At 38.9% G+C, this 12,596-nt stretch overlaps 1 protein-coding gene across 1 annotated transcript in view; it reads left to right on the top strand.

Moving 5' to 3' along the window:
• The window catches only part of LOC133083007 (lysine-specific demethylase 6A-like), a 157,723-nt gene that overhangs the window by 32,643 nt on the left and 112,484 nt on the right, over positions 1-12,596 (top strand). The gene's annotated exons all lie outside the window — the stretch shown is intronic.

Raw genomic sequence — 12,596 nt, 5'->3', positions numbered from 1 at the left:
GAGCTTAGTAAAACTTTAATCCACTTGACTGCTGATGGGTGGGACTGGGTTCCCTCCCTGTTGGTTGTTTGGTCTGAGGTGACCCAGCACTGGAGCCTACCCGGCTCTTTGGTGGGGCTAATGGTGCACTCCAGGAGGGCTCATGCCAAGGAGTACTTCCCAGAACTTTTGCTGCCAGTGTCCTTGTCCCCGTGGTGAGACACAGCTGCTCCCCTCCTCTCCAGGAGACCCTGCAACACTAGCAGGTAGGTCTGCTTCAGTCTCCTCTGGGGTCACTGCTCCTTCCCCTGGGTCCCGATGCACACACTATTTTGTGTGTGCCCTCCAAGAGTGGGGTCTCTGTTTCCCCCAGCCCTGTCGAAGTCCTGCAATCAATTCCCACTAGGCTTCAAAGTCTGATTCTCTGGGAATTCCTCCTCCCGTTGCCAGACCCCTAGGTTCGGAAGCCTGACGTGGGGCTCAGAACCTTCACTCCAGTAGGTGGACTTATGTGGTATAAGTGTTCTCCAGTCTGTGAGTCACCCACCCAGCAGTTATGGGATTTGATTTTGCTGTGATTGCGCCCCTCCTAGCATCTCACTGCGGCTTCTCCTTTCTCTTTGGATGTGGGGTATCTTTTTTGGTGAGTTCCAGTGTCTTCCTGTCGATGACTGTTCAGCAGCTAGTTGTGATTCTGGTGATCTCACAAGAGGGAGTGAGTGTGTGTCCTTCTCCTCCACCGTCTGGCCTGAGGACTTAATGAAGCTCAGGTTCTTTATGTTTCATCACAGAAAGAATTCAGTGTGAGACAAAGTGATAGGAAGAAATGGTTTTATTTAGAGAGGTACACATTCCATGGACAGAATGCAGTCCATCTCAAAAGGCAAGAATGGCCTTGGGAGAAACACACTCCACAGACAGAGTGTGGGCCACAGAGTGTGGGCCATCTCAGATGGCGAGAGGCCCTGAAATATCAGTTTTAGGTTTTAATAATTGAGCCAAGACTGTAGTGTCAGGTGATGTTTGCTGTGTTTACTTAAGAGCTTTCTTCTAGGAATATTTTTTTTCTGTCAAGGTCAGAAGTTTGTAAAGATGTTTTATCAGTTTGGTTTTTTCTATAATTTTGGCATGTCAGAAGGGCTCTATCCTGGCCATTTAATAGCTCAGACAAGTGCTTGCAAGCACTGGCTCCGTTTCCATTGTACATGAAGACAGCTGGAGTTCCAGTGAGCGGCTGTCTGTCAGGGAGCTGCTTGTCCTTTGTGACACCGTTTCTATTTGGGAGCCCAAATCAGATGTGATGTGAACAACTTTCTGAGGCCAGTGTAATGGATCAGCTGCTTCTGAGTCTAGCTTCCCAAGGAGTACCCTTGAGTGAGGTTCAAGTGTTTTATATGTGTTGGTTTCTCCCTCCAACAGTCTAAAACTGCTGTGGGTGCTCAGAGCACTAGGTGATCAGCCTTATTGTACATGTGCCCTTGTGTCCGTGTCTCCCCCCACCCCCTCCCCGAATTTACTTAGTGGTTGTAGTGGGATCTCCTGTAGGACAAGTACATGGCAGAGGATTGATCCTCAGACACTTCTGCTAGATTCTCAGCTGAAAACTCTTTGTGGTCAAAAGGAGCAAAAGTCTCTGTTATTTTGAGCTGAGCAGGGTCAGTCTGTCATTTCACCAGCAAACAGTTAGTTCAGACCATATATGTATAATCTTTACAATTTAAGACAAATTAAAAAAAAAAGGCAGGCCAACCCAGCTCACTTTACAGTTTCCTCTGTGTCCCTGCCCAGGAAACGTACTGGTATCCCCTTAGGACTCCAAGTCCCAGGAAAACCAATTCGAATAAAATTCAGGACATCATTTAAAGCAATGATGTTTGGATATAAGGAGAACTCATTAAAGCACCTAAGGAATACTGAGAATGGAGGTGGGGCATAGGGCCTGTTCTGGTACCAAGTGCTGTTTCAGGGTGGACTCCAGGTGTCCCATCTCTATTATTTTGTCAGCTACACCAAGGAAATATTGATGAAACTTTAACTAATAACCAAATTAAGAAGAAACAAATAATTTCATGTGAGGCAAATCGAGGATTATAACCCAGGAGACAGTCTGAGAAGTGTTCTATTAGAAGTTGAAGACAGAGTCATAATACATTTTCAAGACAAAGAAGACAAAGTATCATATATCACATGACATACTGACATTTTACATAAAGTTCACCAAGGATGTGTAGTCTAGGTAAGCACATATAAAGGTAGCAGCAAGTCACCATGGACCCCTACAGAGTTGGAAAGAGCACTATTATTTAAGTTACATTTGCTAGCATTAGAAGACAGGAAAAAAATGATCCTTGTGGTTCAGCAGGCACTCCAGTCTTTAAGAAGGTCTGGTTAATGTGTAATACAGGTTGCACGCTGCACATTAGGGATAGAGGGAGGAGGTCCAAATGGACACACAGAGAGAATTATATGTTTAAATTCTTTTGTCCTGCCTTAAAATATAAATTTTATTCGATCAGTGACATACCTTTGTCTGATTTTTTTGACTGATTTTATGGCTGAATAATGTTTTTCTGTATGGAGGGAGCACAGTGTTTATCCATTATATTTATTAATTAAAAAAATATTAAACATTTGGCTATTAATGTTAAGCCCTGTTTATCTTTAAGTACCGTATGGTGGTAGCAATAATAAGGCATTTGTACATAGTATTTCATTAAAAAATTAATATAATGAAGAGGCCTAAAATTGCACAGATATATTACTTGAGCATGTAGAGAGAAGTAGCACTGAGTTTGTATACCAAGAAAGGCTATAGGGAAGTGACATTTCACACTGGGTTTTAGAAAATAAATAGGATTTTCACAACCAGAAAACTGAAGATGAATGGTTTTAGAGGTGGTGAAAAATGGTTTTTCGTGGGGAGTTGAGTTGTATCTCAGCTGTACTTCAGAAAGCTTAAGTAGGCAGTGATAAATGGGTTGAATAGAGAATGATGAGCTGTAAAATTGTAATAGTCCAAGTGATGAATAACGTTGAATTTCTGTTAGACTGGAGAAATATAAAGGATGAGTTATATACATGGGGGGTGTTAGTTACGAAGAATTTCTAAGACCTTGTCAGTGTGATGAAGGTGGGTATGAATTGATTGAGTGTTCTAGTATCCAGATAGAAATAGCGAATCAGGAGAGAAGAGGATGTTCTAGAAATCAATGTCTGTTAGACTGAAGAGGTCTGTTTCATTGCTTCTTTCAAGGGAATTTTCTTGGTCTCTGTCTGTTCTGGCTATTCCGCACCAGTTGCTGCATTCTCCTCTGAGGCTCTGAAGTTCCCTTCTGTCCTGGTTGATCTCCCTATGGGTGAGGCGGTTTCTCAGGGTACAGGAACCTTTCCTCTTTCACAGCCCCCTCCCAGGTGTGCAAGTTCTATCCCATTTCCCTTTTTTTGTCCTACCCAGTTACATGGAGATTTTCTTGCACTTTCAGAAGTCTGAGGTTTTCTGTCAGGTGTTCAGGAGATTCTGTGAGAATCATTCCATGTGTAGATGTATTTTTTTTAAGGATTTTAATTTATTATTTATTAATTTTTATTGGCTGCGTTCTGTATCGTGGCACGCAGGATGTTTGTTGAGGCATGCAGGATCATTGTTGAAGCATGCAGGATCTTTTGTTGCAGAGCGCAAGCTTCTCTCTAGTTGTGGCATGCGGGTTTTCTCTTCTCTAGTTGTGGTGCGCAGGCTCCAGGGCGTGTGGGCTCTGTAGTTGTGGCATGTAGGTTCAGGAGTGCGTGGGCTCTGTAGTTTGCGGCATGCGGACTCTCTGGTTGAGGTGCTCAGTAGTTGTGGCACAAGGGCTTAGTTGCCCTGTTGCATGTGGGATCTTGCCTCCCTGACCAGGGATCGAACCCACGTCTCCTGCCTTTTAAGGCATATTCTTTACCACTGGATCACCAGGGAAGTCCCTGTAGATGTATTTTTAATGTGTTTGTGGGAGGAGGTGAATTTCACATCCTACTACTCCACCACCTTGATTCATTTCCTTTAAGATCTTTTTCCTTTATTCAGCTCGTAATAAATTGGGCGGCCTCTAGTTCCTTTCATCTAGCAGATGGAAAGGAGCTTTGCAGAGCTGTAGAAGGCATGAAGACATTTTATAGGTAGCAGGAGTCAGGAACAAAGAAGCTGTAATAGAAAAGAAGTGGATAAGATATTGCAAGGTTACTTTCCTTATAGAGGATGGTAATCAGGCAGAATACCTAACTAACGTTCAGGTGATTTTTTTTTTAAATTAACTAATTAATTTATTTTTTGGTATTCGTTGCTGCGTGCGGGCTTTCTCTAGTTGTGGCTAGTGGGGGCGCCTCTTCATTGCAGTGCATGGGCTTCTCATTGCCATGGCTTCACCTGTTGCAGAGCACGGGCTCTAGATGCGCGGGCTTCAGTAGTTGTGGCACGCGGGCTCATTATTTGTGGCTCGTGGGCTTAGTTGCTCTCTGGCATGTGGGATCATTGTATTCGTTGTACTTTGTTGACCTTTTCTTGGGTGAACCTAGTAAAGGTCCCTGTAGCTATATTTTTCCTTCAGGCCTGGAGTTCTTAAACATTCTGCATTTCTTTTTTACTTTTTTCTGAACTTTCTTTGCGTACCATTGTTTATTATTTCCAAGGTTTGTAGTCTTACTTATTAGGGAGGAGCAGGAAGAATAGTGTCTGCTCTCTTTTCCAAACGGAAAGTCTCTTGGGACAATTTCTGTTGTGGCTTTGAATTTGGGATTTATATTTGAGAATACTTTAATTTCTAGTTTATTGTATATTCATATGGGATGCCTTGTTTCTTTTAATTTCTAATCACATAATTTTCTTGTTCTGAAGAGAAATTTTGTGAAGCTAGGTGACACATGCATTAGCTTATTTAAAACATATGCTTTACATTTGTTAAAATTTAATTCAGCTACTTTTGAGTAACAGAAAGAAATTAGTTTTATATAAACTGATACCCTAAACATTTCAAAAGGGTCTTTTCCTTACTATTAGGCTGGGCTTTATATAAAGCCAGTATATTGTACACGTAGAAACATTACTGATAATATTTTCTTCTGTACAGTTTCACAGAATGTTATTATCTCTTGGTAAAAAGAGGTTTCTATTGTAAAATATGTTTGGAATTAAGCGTTTATCTTATAATTATTGTATATACTCTGTATTCCCACCATAGCAGAGAACTTGAATTATAGAACATCTTAGATTATTAGGGGTCCTAATGGAAATAATGAGGATAAGCCAGTGTTTCTTAAATTTATTAGCATACTCCCATAGAACCCCCCCTTTTAAGGATAATTCTTACCTGTAATTACAGTTTTTCCTTTGTAGGAGTTTCACTTCTGAGTCCCTAAAACAATGCTTATCAAATTTCAGAGTGTATCAGAAACCTACAGTGTGTTAAACACCAATTGATGGGATCCATCCCCAGATTTTCTGACTCACAGATATCTGAGATAGGGCCTGAGGATGTGGATTTCCCAGTGGAATTGGTAACTGAGTCATCTGGGATTAAACTTGGAGAACCCTTGTCCTAGAAGTTAAATTTTTAGCTTAGCATTTTTTTTTCCTTTTATAAATTTATTTATTTATTTTTATTTGTTTATTTTTGGCTGCACTGGGTCTCCGTTGCTGTGCGTGGGCTTTCTCTAGTTGTGGCAGGCGGGGGCTACTATTCGTTGCGGTGCGCGGGCTTCTCATTGTGGTGTCTTCTCTTGTTGCGGAGCACGGGCTTTAGGCACACGGGCTTCAGTAGTTGGGGCACGCAGGCTCAGTAGTTGTGGCTCATAGGCTCTAGAGTGCAGGCTCAGTAGTTGTGGCCCCAGGACTTAGTTGCTCCGCAGCATGTGGGATCGTCCCAGACCAGGACTCGAACCCGTGTCCCCTGCATTGGCAGGCAGATTTGTAACCACTATGGCACCAGAGAAGCCCTTTAGCTTAGCATTTAAAGTGTATCTTTAATTCTTAATTTCTCAGCTTGATACTTTCCTTCCTTTAGGCCCTTAAATATTCTATAAATTTTGAACTTTTTTAAAATCAGAAAATTGATTATGTTACTTCAGCTTAGGTTATTTTTAGTAATGAATACTTACTGTCCATGCTTTGCTTTAATAATACCATAGTAGTTTTGTTACAGAGTGAGAACTTGTTCTGCTTGCTGCACAACAAGGCCATTAAATTGGGAGATGAGCTGGTGGGGCAAGGGGTAATGACTTTATTCGGAAAGCCAGCAGACCGAGAAGATGGTAGAGTAATGTCCTAGAGCAGGGGTCCCCAATCCCCGATCGCTAGAGGGAGTGACGCTTCATCTGCTTCTCCCCATCCCTCACATTACTGCTTGACCCCCCTGCCCTGTTCGTGGAAGAATTGTCTTCCACGAAACTGGTCCCTGGTGCCAAAAAGGTTAGGCACCACTGTCCTAGAGAACCGTCTTACCCCAGTCAGAATTCAGACTTCTTTTATACTAAAAGAGGAAGGGAGTGGCTGTTTGTTGCATACTTTTTGGTATCGAATCCTTTGTTCTTATAATTGTCCACTCAGGTCAGGTTATGATATTCCTGTAAACCTCCAGCAAAAAATATGTTATTCTCTGTTCTGCAACTTTTAATTTCTATGTGAATGGAAAAGTGTTATACTCTTAAAGGTGAGAGCCTTGAGAATAGACTATGCTCTATATTTCGGGCTATGGGCCTGAATTTAACTCAAAGCAAAAGCAATAGAATACAGAGATTAAAATAAAAAACATCTAATATGGAGTCAGAATTGTTCTTTCCTGTTACAGTTTTATGCAGTAGTATAGTATATACCTTTCTTTGTCATTTAAGTCTGTACTTAGTATGTTTCATGGTTATCTGCTATTGATAATTGTACTAAAAACAAAAATTTTTAAAGTTTAGCTAAGCAATATATTAGGGAAATTCAGTACTGACATTAATCTGTTGTCATAAAAAGGTATAAAATATGCTGGTGATGTTACTGACCGTAGTTCTTGGACTTTATCAATAGAAATTGATAAGAGGCTAGAAGAGAAATTAAGGCAAAGTTTTATTGGGACTCAGTGCTGCAGCAGGGGGGAGCAAATCAAGTTAACAGGTTCCCTGGCTTACTCCCTAAAGGGTGTGAGCTGGTCCCTTAAGTTGGGTGAGGGTAGGGGCGGATCCAGGGGTCAGGCCAGAGGGGTGGCTTGGGTGGTCTGCCCACTCCCTTTGTTGGTGCTGTGTGCAGGAAATTGTGCACAGTATTGTTTTTTCTCCTGGCACATTGTGGTAGGTGGTTTTTGGTCTTTTTGTAACTTGTTCATAATTTGCCCCAGCTATACATGTGCACAGTTATTTTAGTCCCTTATTGTTGCTCAGGTAGAGGAGCAAGCACTGCAGTAAAGGGTCCCAGTTCCCAGCCTGTCTGAGTGGTATATACTTTGTTTATAATTTGGTTTTGGTGCCTGCAGTGGTTTTGAGTTCATATTCAGCTTTATATGCTTCACTGACTAGAACTGTTGAACACTGATTGATTATGTATGCCATGGGCACAGAGAGATGTTCTTTCAGAAGGATAATTTTTAATAATTGTTTTGAATCATGTGTCAACTTACTCATTAAATATTAGATACAAAAATTTGGTCTGTATTTGATACTTTGGCTTGATTTGATTTTTATTTGCATTTTTCATTTATATTTTTATAAATGAGTTGTGTCTTTTAGAATTACTTCTTTTTAAACCATCCTTTAGGGACTTACCTGGCAGTCGGGTGGTTAAGACTTTGCCTTTCAATGCAGGGGGGTGTGGGTTCAATTCCTGGTCTGGGAGCTAAGCTCCCGTATGCCTTGGGGCCAAAAAAGCCAAAGCCTGAAACAAGCAATATTGTAACCAATTCAATAAAGACTTAAAATAATTAATAAACTGTCCTTTAGTAAAAGTACCATGGCGGCATGAGCGATCTGTGTATTAGCATTTTTCTCTTTCACCTAAGAAGTTTGGAGGCAGGTAGTACAGTTCTGATACGTTGACGCCACAGAATTATCAGAGACCTGGGCTTTGTTTTCTGTTAGGATAAATTTAGACAATGTTTTGAGTTTGAACTTTGTTAATTTAGCATGACACACGAGATTTCTTCATGTTATTGGGTGTATCAATATTTACTTTGTATTGCCGAACAATATTCTGTAGTCTGGATGTTCGACAGTTTGTGTACCCCAACACCCATTAAAGGAAGTTTGGCAGTTGTGGAAAAAGTGCCTAAAATTTTTACATACCGGTTTTTGTATGAATTTAAGTTTTAATTTCACTTAGGAGTGAATTTCTGGGTCAGTGCATTGCTGGTAAGTTTATTATAACTTTACAACAAATTGCTTATGATTTCCCAAAGTAGCTGTTCCAAGTTTGTATTTACAATAGCAGTTTATGAGAATCACTGTTGCTCTTTATCTTTGTCAGAACTTGTTATTGTTAGTATGGTTCATTTCCATAATGATGGTGAACATCTTTTCCTGTGCTTACTTGCTGTCTTAGTCTGTGATGTTTTTCTTTTATTGTTACACTTTTTGTTTTATATGTTTTATTATTGAGTTTTGAGAGTTATTTGTGTAGTATTGTGTGTACAACTCCTTTATCAGGTACTTGATTTTTCCTTTCTTAGAGCTAACAACCTCCTCTTAATTACTTAATATAAAAAAGTTTCCATTGTTTTCAACAATAGTGTTAGTTTTTAACTTTTTAAACCTCTTTTCCATGTAAATTCAGTTATTTAGGGATAGCCGCTGGGTTCTGTGTTCTATAACATAGAACCTCTGCCTCATTTTTCCAGGGCTGGAGTGTGGGATAAGTGGCCTTGTTCTTTTGGAATGATCCTCTGATACAGTAGCAGGTCTTAGACAGGTACCTTGCCTCTCCTGACATGGAGTCTCCCTCCATGTATGATATAGGTAAGGGCAATTAGAGAACATAGTTTTCTCTGGTGTTTGTGCATTAGAGCTTCCATCCCATGAATGTGAGCTTGTAGAGTAAAGTAGCCCTAGCTGTCATTTGCACTTGCTTGGAATATAGCTTCTGCAACACGTTGATGAGTTGGGGAAAGAAAGATTGACAGCCTGTCTCCTTAAGGGGAGATATCTAAACTTTAAAATGGGAACTTGGGCAAGAGGCAACTCCATGTGCAGGTTTTTATAGTGACATAAAATTGTCATCTCCTTTGGGTAAAAAATATGATTGCTGGGTCATATGATAGGAGTATGTGTAAGTTTTGTAAGAAACCACCAAACTGTTTTCCATTGGCTGTACCATTTTTGCCTTCCCTAGGAATGAATGAGAGTTTCTGTTCCACAGCCTTGCCATTATTTGGTATCGTCAGTGTTTTTGATTTTGGCCTTTCTAAATAAGTATATAGCTTTAATTTGCATTTCCCTGATGACATTATGTAAAGCATCTTTTCATATGATTTTTTACCCTCTGTATCTCTTCTTTGGTGGGGTGTTTGTTAAGTTCTCTGGTCCATTTTTTATCAGGCTGTTTTCCCATGGTTGAGTTTCAAGAGTTCTTTGTGTGTTTTTTAAATAAGATAAATTTATTGTTTTTTCTGACCAAAGTGCATTGATTTTTAAAGCTTCTTAAAGTGCTATGAAAAAAAATGTTCAAGAAAATAAAATACACATGGGAAATTTAACCATTAGATTTCAACTCCTTTATACTAACCCTATGCTTAGTCTGGAAAACAAAGAAAATAACTTTGAAGTAAAACTAAAATGCTAACTAAAAAATTTGACCATAAATCTAAGTACATGCATTTCAAGGTTCCACCGCTAGGAATTTTGTTAAGATCAGTTTAATCATTAATAACACTATATAATAGAGCATAAGGAATACATGTCCAGGGGTGTGATACTTGCCCCTTACCCTCAGATTTATGTCAGAATAAAGGTGATAATTCTGCCAGTTCCCCGCAGTGCCCCCATCCCAATCCCTCGAAGCAAAGACTGTGCCCTGTCACAGAACTTTGTACAAGTTGTAGTAAAACAAAGCCTAAGTTTTCTTACTTTTCTATCGGAAATGGTCAGTTATTTGATAAATACTCAAACACTTATGGGAATTCATTTCATGAGTTTGTTTACCAAACACATTGTGCTGGAACTGACCACACGAAAAGTTCCTTTGGAATTTGGCCTACAACTTAATATGTTGGGAATTTAAAACCTACAAGAGAAAAAGATGTGGGGAATCCCTAATCCAAGCATGTTGTAGTTACTAAAGGGATAGACATACTAAAAGTTTTGGTCACAGAAGGCACAAACTATAAACTAATAAAAGGGATATTCTTTTTGAGTAAAAACAAAAACTAGCTAATGCCCTTCTTTGTTTTGTGGACACCGTAACTAAGATGAAGTTAGACTCAAATTTACTGTCTACTCCTGTGACCCTCCCTCCCAAAAAAAAAGGTAAAAAATTTAATTTGTCTTATTACGTACTTTCAGGCCATTAATTCAGATGTAATTATACATCTCGATTACATTAATTGAGATGTAAAAAAGGGGTTGTGATAGCAGCTATCAAAGTAGTATTTTCAAACATTGTTTAAAGGATGCTTTCAGGTTTAGAGTTAGCCTTCTTTGTCAAAAATCTTCACAGCTTCATCAAAAACTTCATCAACAGATTTAGAAGCATCTATTCTCTTGACTTTCCCCATTTCTTCATATAAGTCAATAATTGGCTTTGTTAACTGAAGATAGGTTTGAATTATCTTTTCCAAGCTCTTTCTGTTGTCGTCATTCCTATCACTACTTTTCCCCTCTCAAGACATCATTCAACACAGATCTTATTATTACAGTCAAAAAACAAAACAAAAGATACATTAGCCTTACTATCCATGTATCCATGGTCTTTTTTTTTTTAATAAACATTTTCTGCAGTTTGAAAATATGCCTCAGTGTATTGTTTTGCTTTGGTCATTTTCCCTGCTTGGTGTTCTCTTAGCTTCCTGAATCAGTGGTCTATTGTCTTACATTAATTTGGGGGAAATTCTCATTCATTATTGTTCCAAATAATTCCTGTGCTCTCTTCCTTTATCTTTTGATAGTATAGTATTTCTTTATCTTTTGTTAGGATAGTAACACATTTGTTAAACCTTTGCTAGTTGTCCCACAGCCTTGGATATTCTGTTCTTTTTTTCCCCAATCTTCCCTTTTTAGGGGTTTTTGAGGATTCTTTTGATAAAGCCTCTATCTCAGATACCGTTTCCTTAGCAGTATCTAATCTATTGCGACTCTCATAATTTTTGTTATAGTGTTTTTGATTTTCAGCATTTGTACTTGAAATTGTTGGCCTTCTATATCTCTGTTTACATTGTTTTTCCATTCTTGTATGCTATTACATATCCTTAGCATATTAGTTGTACTTGTTTTAAATTTCCTGATGTGATAATTCCAACATCACTGCCACATCTGTTTCTGATGCTTGCTGTGCCCCTTGCTGCTTCTCTCTCTGTTTTTTTTTTTTTTTTTTGGTGTGCCTTGTAATTTTTTCTTGGTATCTCTACATGGTGTACCAGTTAAAAAGAACTGCTGTAAATAGGCCTTTAGTAATGGGGTAGCAAGGTGTTAGGGGGAGGGAAAAGTGTTCTATAGTCTTATGATTAGGTCTCAGTCTTTTTAGTTAGCCTATGCCTTTGCAAAATGAATTGCATCAGAATTTGTTTTCTTTGTTCTAGGTTGGATAGGATGACTGGAGTGGGCTGGAATTGAGTATTTTTCTTACTTCCCGGATTGTTACGACCAGAATGCTCTGGGATATTTAAAAATTGTTCCTTTTCCCATTCTTTGGCCAGAAGCTTGTGGAGCTCTTTCTCACATTAACATGTGGCAGTATGACTGGGCCCTTAGAAGGAAGTCTTACAGGACTGTGGGGCTCCTCCTTTACCTGGGAGCCCTGGATGTTTTAAATCTCAGGCATGTCTGCACTGAACTTTTGTACCCTGACACTTGATTCCAGGGTTGTTTCTCTCGGTGAGTATTTTCTCTGGTAATCTGTGACTTCTTGTGTTAGCCTTGCTCCTTTAAATTTTTTTGTAAAAACAAATATTTTAGTCAGTCAGTTCTCAGATGTATTGTATGCAGTGATTCTCATATATAGTAAGTGTCTTTTAACCACACATTTGGTTATCTTGAAATTCTGATTATTATTATAATTTTATGATAATACTTGAAAAAGCAAGTTTTTCTCATTAGGTCTTGTTTTCTCTTAACTCTAGTCATTTATTTTCATGAAAGGATATTAGATAATGTTTTTGGCTTTATTGAGAAAATGTCTGAAATTCATAAAAATGATTGTTGAAGATATGAAAATCCTCAGTGTTACAATACTTGTGTACAATCTGCTCTTCCTTTCACGTACTGTAATATTCTTATTTTACTTTGACTTTAAGGCAGTGTTCATTCCTAAGTGTTTTTCATTCTAAACGTTGTCCCTTGGGAACTTTAACAGATAATTCAACGACATTCTTATTCCTTTGGAATCATGATGGAGTTTCCTGTTGTTCTTAGTTTTAAAGAATGTCCACTCTAATTCTGATGTGCTTATCTTAGCAGTTCCCAACCTT

This window comes from Eubalaena glacialis, unplaced genomic scaffold, assembly GCF_028564815.1.
Source record: "Eubalaena glacialis isolate mEubGla1 unplaced genomic scaffold, mEubGla1.1.hap2.+ XY H_3, whole genome shotgun sequence".
Taxonomy (NCBI): domain Eukaryota; kingdom Metazoa; phylum Chordata; class Mammalia; order Artiodactyla; family Balaenidae; genus Eubalaena; species Eubalaena glacialis.
The sequence above is the reverse complement of the archived record's forward strand: the minus strand, read 5'-3'. Positions and strand labels throughout refer to the sequence as shown.